Source organism: Schistocerca cancellata, chromosome 6 (genome assembly GCF_023864275.1).
Source record: "Schistocerca cancellata isolate TAMUIC-IGC-003103 chromosome 6, iqSchCanc2.1, whole genome shotgun sequence".
NCBI classification, from domain to species: domain Eukaryota; kingdom Metazoa; phylum Arthropoda; class Insecta; order Orthoptera; family Acrididae; genus Schistocerca; species Schistocerca cancellata.
This window is the reverse complement of record NC_064631.1, coordinates 472,939,687-472,950,886: the sequence shown is the minus strand read 5'-3', so window position 1 is coordinate 472,950,886 and position 11,200 is coordinate 472,939,687. Positions and strand designations below refer to the sequence as shown.

At 45.8% G+C, this 11,200-nt stretch overlaps 1 non-coding gene across 1 annotated transcript; it reads right to left on the bottom strand.

Moving 5' to 3' along the window:
- Window positions 1-953: 953 nt before the first annotated feature.
- Window positions 954-1,026, bottom strand: Trnaa-agc (transfer RNA alanine (anticodon AGC)). The gene has a single exon. It is a non-coding gene; the product is annotated as a tRNA-Ala (tRNA).
- Window positions 1,027-11,200: the final 10,174 nt, after the last annotated feature.

The window sequence follows — 11,200 nt, the reverse complement described above, 5'->3', positions numbered from 1 at the left end:
TTCCGTGTGAACATAGCCCACACCATTATGGAGCCACTACCAGCTTGCACAGTGCTTTGCTGACAACCTGGCTCCATGATTTCGTGGGATCTGCGCCACTCTCTAACCCCAGCGTCAGCTCTTACCAACTTAAATCGGGACTCGTCGGATTGCCACGTTTTCCAGACGTCACGAGCCCAGGAAGGGCGCTGCAGCCCATGTCGTGCTTTCACCTAAGGCACTTGCATCGGTCGTCAGCTGCCACAGCCCATTAACGCCAAATTTCTCTGCACTGTCATAATGGGTACGTTCGTCGTACGTCTCCCATTGATATCTGTGCATATTTCACGCGGTGTTGCTTGTCTGTTAGGGCTGATAATTCTCGACAAACGCCGCTGCTCTCGGACATTAAGTGAAGGCCTTCGACCACTGCGTTGTCCGTGCTGAGAGGTAATGCCTGATATTTGATATTCTCAACACGCTCCTGCACCGTAGATATCGTGACCTTCAATTCCCTAACGATTCCAAGTACGGAATGTCCCCTGCGTGTAGCTTCGACTACCATTCCTCGTTCAAAGTCTGTTAATTCCCGTCGTGCGGCCATTATCACGTCGGAAAACTTTTCACACGAATCACTGGAGTACAAGTGACAGCTCCAATAATGAAATGCCCTTTTATATCTTGTGTACACGACACCATCGCTATCTGTTCAAATGGTTCAAATGGCTCTGAGCACTATGGGACTTAACATCTAAGGTCATCAGTCCCCTAGAACTTAGAACTAATTAAACCTAACTAACCTAAGGACATCACACACATCCATGCCCGAGGCAGGATTCGAACCTACGACCGTAGCGGTCGCGCGGTTCCAGCGCCTAGAACCGCTCGGCCACACCGGCCGGCCCGCTACATGTATACGTGCGTATCACTATCCCATGACAATGATCGAAGCAGACGAAATGAATTAAAATTTGTGCTACGGCCGGGACTCGAACCCGGGTGATCTTGCTTGCTAGGCAGAAATGCTAACCATTATACTACCACAGCACAATGGTGCACATTACTGCACGAACTACCTAAGGTTAGTGCCCTCCCCAACACAAACTTCAATTAATTTTCCCTTATACACTCCTGGAAATGGAAAAAAGAACACATTGACACCGGTGTGTCAGACCCACCATACTTGCTCCGGACACTACGAGAGGGCTGTACAAGCAATGATCACACGCACGGCACAGCGGACACACCAGGAACCGCGGTGTTGGCCGTCGAATGGCGCTAGCTGCGCAGCGTTTGTGCACCGCCGCCGTCAGTGTCAGCCAGTTTGCCGTGGCATACGGAGCTCCATCGCAGTCTTTAACACTGGTAGCATGCCGCGACAGCGTGGACGTGAACCGTATGTGCAGTTGACGGACTTTGAGCGAGGGCGTATAGTGGGCATGCGGGAGGCCGGGTGGACGTACCGCCGAATTGCTCAACACGTGGGGCGTGAGGCCTCCACAGTACATCGATGTTGTCGCCAGTGGTCGGCGGAAGGTGCACGTGCCCGTCGACCTGGGACCGGACCGCAGCGACGCACGGATGCACGCCAAGACCGTAGGATCCTACGCAGTGCCGTAGGGGACCGCACCGCCACTTCCCAGCAAATTAGGGACACTGTTGCTCCTGGGGTATCGGCGAGGACCATTCGCAACCGTCTCCATGAAGCTGGGCTACGGTCCCGCACACCGTTAGGCCGTCTTCCGCTCACGCCCCAACATCGTGCAGCCCGCCTCCAGTGGTGTCGCGACAGGCGTGAATGGAGGGACGAATGGAGACGTGTCGTCTTCAGCGATGAGAGTCGTTTCTGCCTTGGTGCCAATGATGGTCGTATGCGTGTTTGGCGCCGTGCAGGTGAGCGCCACAATCAGGACTGCATACGACCGAGGCACACAGGGCCAACACCCGGCATCATGGTGTGGGGAGCGATCTCCTACACTGGCCGTACACCACTGGTGATCGTCGAGGGGACACTGAATAGTGCACGGTACATCCAAACCGTCATCGAACCCATCGTTCTACCATTCCTAGACCGGCAAGGGAACTTGCTGTTCCAACAGGACAATGCACGTCTGCATGTATCCTGTGCCACCCAACGTGCTCTAGAAGGTGTAAGTCAACTAACCTGGCCAGCAAGATCTCCGGATCTGTCCCCCATTGAGCATGTTTGGGACTGGATGAAGCGTCGTCTCACGCGGTTTGCACGTCCAGCACGAACGCTGGTCCAACTGAGGCGCCAGGTGGAAATGGCATGGCAAGCCGTTCCACAGGACTACATCCAGCATCTCTACGATCGTCTCCATGGGAGAATAGCAGCCTGCATTGCTGCGAAAGGTGGATATACACTGTACTAGTGCCGACATTGTGTATGCTCTGTTGCCTGTGTCTATGTGCCTGTGGTTCTGTCAGTGTGATCGTGTGATGTATCTGACCCCAGGAATGTGTCAATAAAGTTTCCCCTTCCTGGGACAATGAATTCACGGTGTTCTTATTTCAATTTCCAGGAGTGTATATTGTCACTACTGTCAGGGCTCCCCGAAACTTGCAATCACCCCAGCGTTGAACGTAATCAGTTGTCCTTGTACCATTGGTGATCTTATAGATCTTATAATTAAATATTTCCCTGAGACCGTTAAGTCTCTTTTTTATTATCTACAATAAGGATCGAAGCAGACGAAATGAATTAAAATTTGTGCTGCGGCCGGAACTCGATCCCGGGTCTTCTTGCTTGCTTCGATCGTTATCGTAAATAATTTAAAAAAAAGAGACTTAAATGTCTCAGGGAAACATTTAATTATAAGTACTATCCCATGACTTTTGCACTTCAGTGTAAAGTATTTGTTGTATTAGTTACAGATGGCGTGTGAGAGTCAAAAGTTCATACCGTGTGGGGTCCGGTAACCACCGATAGCGTGAAATGGCTCCGTGGCGGAGAGGACAGGACACGGACACGGACACGGCGACCCAAATAGCAGCGTTTTCGACGCCTGCCGGAGACAATGTGTGCTGCGCCGCGCAGCTCATCCAACCTTGAAGTCAGTCACGAGCGACGGCCACCCGGCGGGCGCACAATGCCCTGTTGGCTGGCACCTGCTCACCCGCTGCTAACCAGGGGCACAGGTGCCGGCCGGCCGTGTTCTCGCCTTTCAGGTGGTCGGCTGCCCAGCAGACAGGCTGCAGGAGGTGCTCGCGGCATTCCTGGACCGGAAAAGGCACGTCTTACTGTGTGGTCCAAGGCAGCGGGTGTGTTCCCTGCACTTTTATTTCATCAACTCCTTCTTCTGATTTCGTTTCGCCGAGCTGTAGACTACGCCATTTCAAGCTCTTCTTTCTGTAAGCTTTAACTTGCATCTACTATTCTTGTAGCCTCTTTTTTCAATTCTTGTCTTACCTTTTTTGGACTACAGCTTGTTTACTAACTGCTGTCGTGTTCGAAGCGGCAGGCCCGAACTCCGCATCTCAGCAAAGGTGGAGAAACATTCCACTAAACACACTACTCGAATGTCGCTACGTGCATTGTTGTCCGGGGTGGCCGAGCTGTTCTAGGCGCAACAGTCTGGAACGGCGCGACCGCTACGGTCGCAGGTTCGAATGCTGCCTCGGGCATGGATGTGTGTGGTGTCCTTAGGTTAGTTAGGTTTAAGTAGTTCTAAGTTCTAGGGGACTGATGACCATAGTCCCATACTGTTCAGGGCCATTTGAACCATTTTCGCAACGTGCATTGCAGGTAACTGAGTAAACAAATAGGTTCAAATGGTTCAAATGGCTCTGAGCACTATGGAACTTAACATCTGGGGTCATCAGTCCCCTAGCACTTAGAACTACTTAAACCTAGGTAACCTAAGAACGTCACAGACATCCATGCCGGAGGCAGGATTCGAACCTGCGAACGTAGCAGTCGCGCGGTTCCAGACTGAAGCGCCTAGAACCGCTCGGTCAGTCCGGCCGGCACAAACAGGTTCGCCAGGTAACATTCACCAATTACCTGGAGGTGAGCGAGTAGTGCTGCATTTAATAACGATACAGAAGGAACCCATGTCCGTAAAAGTACCATTTCCATGCTACAGACGGTTGAAAGCATGTTTGCTAGGTAGGTATGGGTCACTGTAATCATGGTGGAGGGTGATTACATCTGATTAACTGATGTCATTTCAAGTCTTTCCTATCTCTCTGACCTGGTTCGAGCCTCATTCATGCGTCTGTTTGCGTTAGAGCAATATTCTGGAGTACAATTTTGCAGAATACACCGACAAGATCCTTATGAACGGCGAAACTCAAGGTAATGGAAGAGCTGCTCGTCAAGTTTATCAAAATCGTTCTCCACAACGTCCGACTCTACCGAATACTGTTTTCACCACTATTACGCAACTGCTTCGAGAAAGAGTATCTTTGCCGTCAGCAGAGATGACTGTGGTGCTCCAAGGAGACACTGCACTCCCGAACTGGAAGAGGCCGTACTGCATCACTTTGAAGAGAACCCGTCAGCGAGCACTCTTTGGCTATTAATGGTTCAAATGGCTCTGAGCACTATGGGACTTAACATCTGAAGTCATCAGTCCCCTAGAACGTAGAACTACTGAAACCTAACTAACCTAAGGACATCACACACATCCATGCCCGAGGCAGGATTCGAACCTGCGACCGCAGCGGTCGCGCGGTTCCAGAGTGAAGCGCCTAGAACCACTCGGCCACAGCGTCCGGCTACTATTAATGAGTGGAACTGCAAAACATGTGATCTACTGGATCACGCCTAATCAATTACATGTAAAAGTAGTCGCGTTACCAACGTATTTTCAATCGGTTGTAGAACGAAAACGTTAAGTTTCAGACATGCGTTCCAGTTCAAAAAAGTATCTACTCACTTCCCTCTAGAAGCTCTAGAAGTTTTTAAGGGGAATTTCCGAATACCCTGTATATCTCAGATCGTTTTACAGCAGTATGTAATGTTCATCTACCAGCAATTCGTTCTTCAAGGCATCGACGAGTCCAAAATCTTCTTCGCGATTTTCTCCACTGGCTTTCGACAGTCGCTAACAGAATTAACGCAGCTATTTTATGGCGACCATTTTTAGCGTGCGTTACCATTTTCATAAACAAACTGCGTGGTTTTTGAGCCCAATAAAGTAGACAACGGACGTTGCAGAACGCTCAGACAGTAAATCACGTTAACCAGCTCATCCCGTGTGCCGGCAGCTCTGTCTCTCGTAAGGCCTGATGCACCTTCCGCATCCACGTCAAAGTTAGGTGCCTCATTCCGTGTGAGGACGGTTGAAGGCTTGGTCCGCGGGCGAGCTTCAGAACGGCCGGTCCGGGGCTACTGCTAAACACTTGGATCAGTGGCTCTGCCCATACCATGCTTCAGACGTGCCCTCTGTGGCAGCATTCTGTATTATTCCACTGCTATACGTACAGCACCTCCTCTGTATCCATCTATATGTCAGCTGACGGGAACACTGAAAATATAAAACGCATACTGGCAGTAGCAAGAAAAGGCGTTTCTGGGCGATAAAGAAGTTTCCGTTCGAAAGCCGTACAGAATCGGTTTGCCGATCAGGCAAAATCTCCTCGAGCACTGAGGCAACCATCCCACCGACGCCCAAAATTGAAGATACCGCTTTGGTAAAACACCATGCTCTGCTGCGTGAAAAAGTCCGTAACTGCCTGCTACACATTCTCGTCCGACAAGAATCGTCAACCCTTCGAGGCCTGTTTTTGAGAGACAGAGCGTGATAACCGCATGGCGAGAGTTCAGGACTATAGGGCGCGTGCTCGAGTATCCCCCACTTCAGTCGGCGTAACTTCTGCATTACGACACTTGCGATATGGGCACGGGTGTTATCACGAAGCAGCAGGACCCAGCACGGAACTTGGCACATAATTCCACAATGGTGACTTTCGACAGACTTGCTGCATCTTGCACAGCCTTCATTCGCCGATGGATGTCTACGGTGCGTTAGTTCAGTCATGTTGTGTCAAATTTTCTTCTCCCCAGTTCGATTCAGTACTTCATTAGTTATCCGATCTGTCTATTCTGGAAAGAAACTAATGCTACACTAACATACATTCCGAGTCGCTTAAACGCTAGAGCAACGCCCTCAGACGGGAAATTTTTGATCTCCCATTATACAGGGTTTGTGTAAATGAATATCGTAGTTTTAATGCTTTATAGTATTTATTGTATTAAACTTATAGTTATAAATGGTATGTCAAATGAAAGAGCAACTCAAACAGTTTTACCAAGAAATGTTCAATGTGAGCACCATTTGTCACATGCAACACATCAAGTCTATAGCCGAGGGCTTCCCAAACGTTGATAAGTGTGTCTTCAGTGATTGTAGCAACAGCTGCCATGCGGTTTTTTTCCTTTGGGGATTCATCAAGGATCGTGTGTACGTGCCTCCGCTACCAGCATACCTCCCTGAATTAAGAAACCAGATTGAAGTAGCTGCTGCTACAATCACTGAAGACACACTTATCAACGTTTGTTAAGAACTCGCCTATGGACTTGATGTGTGCCGTGTGACAAATGGTGGTCACATTGAACATTTATAAGGTTCTTGGTAAAACTGTTTGAGTTGGTCTTCCATTTGACATATTATTTATAACATTAAGTTTAATGAAGTAAATATTAGAAAGCGTTAAAACCCTGATATTCATTTATAAATACCCTGTACTTATGCTGAATTTAAATTAAGCGGTAGGAAGCGCTTATTGGAGGTACTTGTGTGGAGTGCAGAGTTTTACGGGAGTGAAATGTAGACGATTATCAGTTCATACAAGAAGAGAACACAAGCGTTTGCAATATGGTGTTACAGTATAGACAGATCGGATAACTAATGAAGTACTGAATCGAACTGGGGAGAAGAAGAATTGACACAACATGACTGAACGAATGGACCGGTTGATAAGACATAGCCGGCCGGAGTGACAGCTGGCGTGATCGAAGCGGCAGGCACGAACTCCGCATCTCAGCAAAGGTGGAGAAACATTCCACTAAACACACTACTCGAATGTCGCTAAGTGCATTGCCGGCCGGGGTGGCCGAGCGATTCTAGGCGCTACAGCCTGAAACCGCGGGACCACAATGGTCGCAGGTTCGAATCCTGCCTAGGGCATGGATGTGTGTGATGCCCTTAGGTTAGTTAGGTTTAAGTAGTTCTAAGTTCTATGGTACTGATGACCGCAGAAGTTAAGTCCCATAGTGCTCAGAGCCATTTGAACCATTTTTGATAAGACTTATCCGGAGGCATCAACGAATCGACTATTGAAGGGAAGGGCGAAAGGTAGAAATTGCAGAGGCAAAGGATCGATTAAGCGTGCTGAAATAACAGTAGGTTACAGTAGTATTGCAGAGCTTGTACAGGTAACACTATCATTGAGGGCTGCATCAGACCAGTCTTCAGCCTGAAGATCATAACAATAACAACAACAACAAATCTAAGCGAGTGTCTGAGCAGGAGATAATCAAACAGACATCACGTTTAGTTTTACTGATAATCGACTTATATTACGATATTATTAAGACACTGAAGGATGCAGTGGACAAAACAGCACCTAAATCATATCCACGGGAGATGTATATTTGGGAGTCTACTAAAGCATTCTGACGGACACTCGTCAACTAGACATAATCAGTCATTAGATAGTTTAAATCGGGATTACTTTAATCTAATTTTTGCCCGTTCTTTTATATAAAGGAAGAAAACAAAGGAAAGACGCAGAGAGAAAATTTCAAATACATTTTTATAGCGTTCTCGAAAACGTGCCATCATTTAAAAAAGATATTAAAGAAAATACTTCGCATCTGCTGTTGTAGTACCATAAAGAAATTGGGCCAATGTTACCCACACTTGGGGATACTTCGACCCACTTAGTTACTACTTCATAAAAAGCGGTAATATAATGTCAGAATAACGTAAGCATAATGAATATCTGTAGAGCGGACATAAAGGAGCATGAGGGACAAAGAAAACACTAATCTTTTCAAGTCAGAAATAGGAAATACTGAACTTCATTCAGAGAATGCTGCACCAAATATGCAAGGGTACAGTATTTCAGCATTCAACTAATTGATTATCAGTTTCATATTACACTTTGGTAGCTATCTGGAAAGGTAATGTATGTTAAGGATTTGTGCAGTATGGATGTGATCCTTATTACACAAATAACTGAAGCTCCGGCACTTGAAAATAGCAACGTTCTGTTAGTCTTTATCAAATCCACCCAAGGATAAAATGGCTATCTTTTTGTTCTGGCCATTTGTAACAGGACGTCGTCTTTTGTACTACAGTTCACTTCAGTACCCTCATGACCAACTACAGCCACAATTTTGGGATATTCTCTTTGGCGTGTAAAACTTCTGCATTTTGTCCAACTGAAAATTTATCTGTCAACATTTTTTTGTTGCTGGACATAATCTTGCACGTCAGATAAACTTTCAGAATCACCATCAGATTCTAGACCACTTTTTCCTCATTTTCGGTTTACTTTGCCCGAGCTAAAGTAACCCCACATTTTTAAAAAATGCGCACCATTTTACGGAAGTGTTACAAAAATTATTTCACGAAAGCGACAGTATCTCACCACAGTACCTAATATCGACTGAATCCAATATTACACTGGCTTTATTTTTATCTTAACATATACAAGTCGTCCAGATAGAAGTTATTGGGACCTAACTGTTGTTAAAATATTTATGATTTACATCATGTTCCGCAACGCTAATGCAATATTACTTCTAGATCGTTCTTTGCGCACTCTAAAAGCCTACTGCCTTGTTCACTCCATACTAATGAAATAAGTTTCATGGGAAAAAAGGAATTTAAAATTTCTCCGACAAGTGGGGTAAAGTTACCCGCAGGGAATGAAAGTAAAGCTTACGGTACCGCTCACCTTGATGTCAAAGGCTGTGAGTGGTCTCTGTAACGTGTTAACAGGAAACCTGCGTGCCGTATTACGTTTCAGAACTGCCGTCTGCAGAACTAACGACGCGCCGAGCGTGGCAGCATGTGTTTCATTTCGGCCACTGCTGAACCTGTCCGCAGATTTGTAGCGGCAAGTGATCCGGAAGGCGCGAGCAAGGTGGCTTTCGGCGGCGGCGGCGGCAGGCGTGTGCGGTCGCCCTGCGGTGCGCGCCCGACACGGATACTGCCTGCCCGTGCGTCTGGGGCGCGCGCGGATGGTTTTCCAGTCCACTTGCCAGCCGGGTCGGTGCTCGTCCATCTCCGTATCCCGTTTCCAGGAGGACGCGGGACGCTCGGGTTACCTGTAGCTGTTGCTGGCGCCCCGACCCGGAACACGGAGTGACCGCTGGCCGGTGGGCGGTGGGAGGTGGGAGATGCCGCCTGCGGTCGCTCGCTAGTCACCGTGTATACTCACGCACAGCTACGAGGCAACTAGTGGAGGGCTGTGTCATTCACTGCAGTATATCATCCACTGTGATTGATGTTTCTCATAGTTAGAAATGAGGAGGAGCAAACGTGCATGTGCGTAAAAGGTTTTTTTTTTTTTGTATCGAAAATCGCGTTCAAATGTATTTTTTATTGACAGGTTTCGACAGGTAAGACTGTCATTTTCAGATCTTTAAAAATTTTTTGATTGCGCATCTTGTTCCACTGTGCGTTCATTACTCATGTCATGTTAACAGTTTAAAGGAGAGTTCACTGTGAATTTCCCATAGGTTTTGTCAAAAATAAAATTACAGACAGGTTTCTTACAATGAAAAATATACACAGCTAATATGCACTCGTGCCTTATGGAACTTGGCATGTCCACATCTATAGCACTCTAGCACTCTTCCTTGATGCAAGCAAGCAAGAGTCATTTTTTACATTTACTGTGGAATAAATTGAATAAATAGCAAATTTATATATATTACACGAGTATGTAATAAAAATGGGGGTTCATATTTAAAAAAACACAGTTGATATCCGTTTGACCTATGGCACCGCCATCTAGCGGGCCAGCCATAGCGCCATCTGGTTTCCCCCTTCAAGCTAGACAAGTTACGTTCTTTGTAGCTTTTTCGTTCGATATTTCGTGAGATATTTGGCCCGGTCACTATCAATGGACCACCCTGTATATAAAAATGAGAAGGATGCAGTTTTTAATATATATATATATATATATATATATATATATGCACGTTTACGCCGTTTTGAATGCTATTTATTCAATTTATGCCACTGTAAATGTAAAAACTGATATAAATGTGCACATTTACTGTATATTGTGGATTTTAACATCTACCAACTTCCGCGAGGTGATTTTTTGGCTGTCCAAAATTTTTCTTGTGACAAACATGTTTGTAATTTTATTTTTGATAAACCTTTGTGGAACGTGCAATATCCTCTCCACTAAAATTTTATCACGACACGATGACATATAACCTAACCAGTTATTGAAAATCTGAATATACAGTCTTATCCGTCGAAACCAGCCAATAAAAAATAGTTTTGAACGCGATCTTGGCTATAAATAAAGTTTAACATTATCCATTATGTCGATGTCAACTGTTAATTTGGAAACGTAAATAGTGATTCCAGGACATGTAGTTATAGTTCGTTAATATTTCGTCTCCAAACTGGTGTAAAGAATTCAACAACATATTTTCTTAGTGAAAAAAGGGTAAAATAGTTTATTTCATTACACAATGACTTAATTACTATTGTGGCTACAGACTGCACCCATATAGTCTTCGGAACGATGTTTACTGGATGCTCCAACGTCCGAATCTACACGCACCGTCCCTTACTCTTTGGGAAACATTATTCTCTCTTTTCCTGATTTATGAAATACTACGCTTCCGTAAAGATCATTCAAATCTCATCGCAGAATTGTACTTGCACCTGTACGAACTCCATTGATTCTACGAGCACAAGTAAAGAACATTTCTGGAAAGCGGGCGACGGAGGAAATGTTAGAGGCGTCCCTGCTGAACTACGAGATCTTCGGAATCTAGCACAGCCATTTCAAGCAAGTTTTGATGTCTATTGGCTTCAACAAAAGGAATTTCTCACTCATGAGATCAGTGTAGTTTGACTAAATGATAAAGAAATACTTAAATAATGAACTAAACTTTTGATAAACTCTAATGATGATAAAATTTTAATTAAAGAAGAACGAGAATTATCGCACAATCAGCTTAACAGCTCATCCATCCAAGTTGCTGTCAAGAGTACTA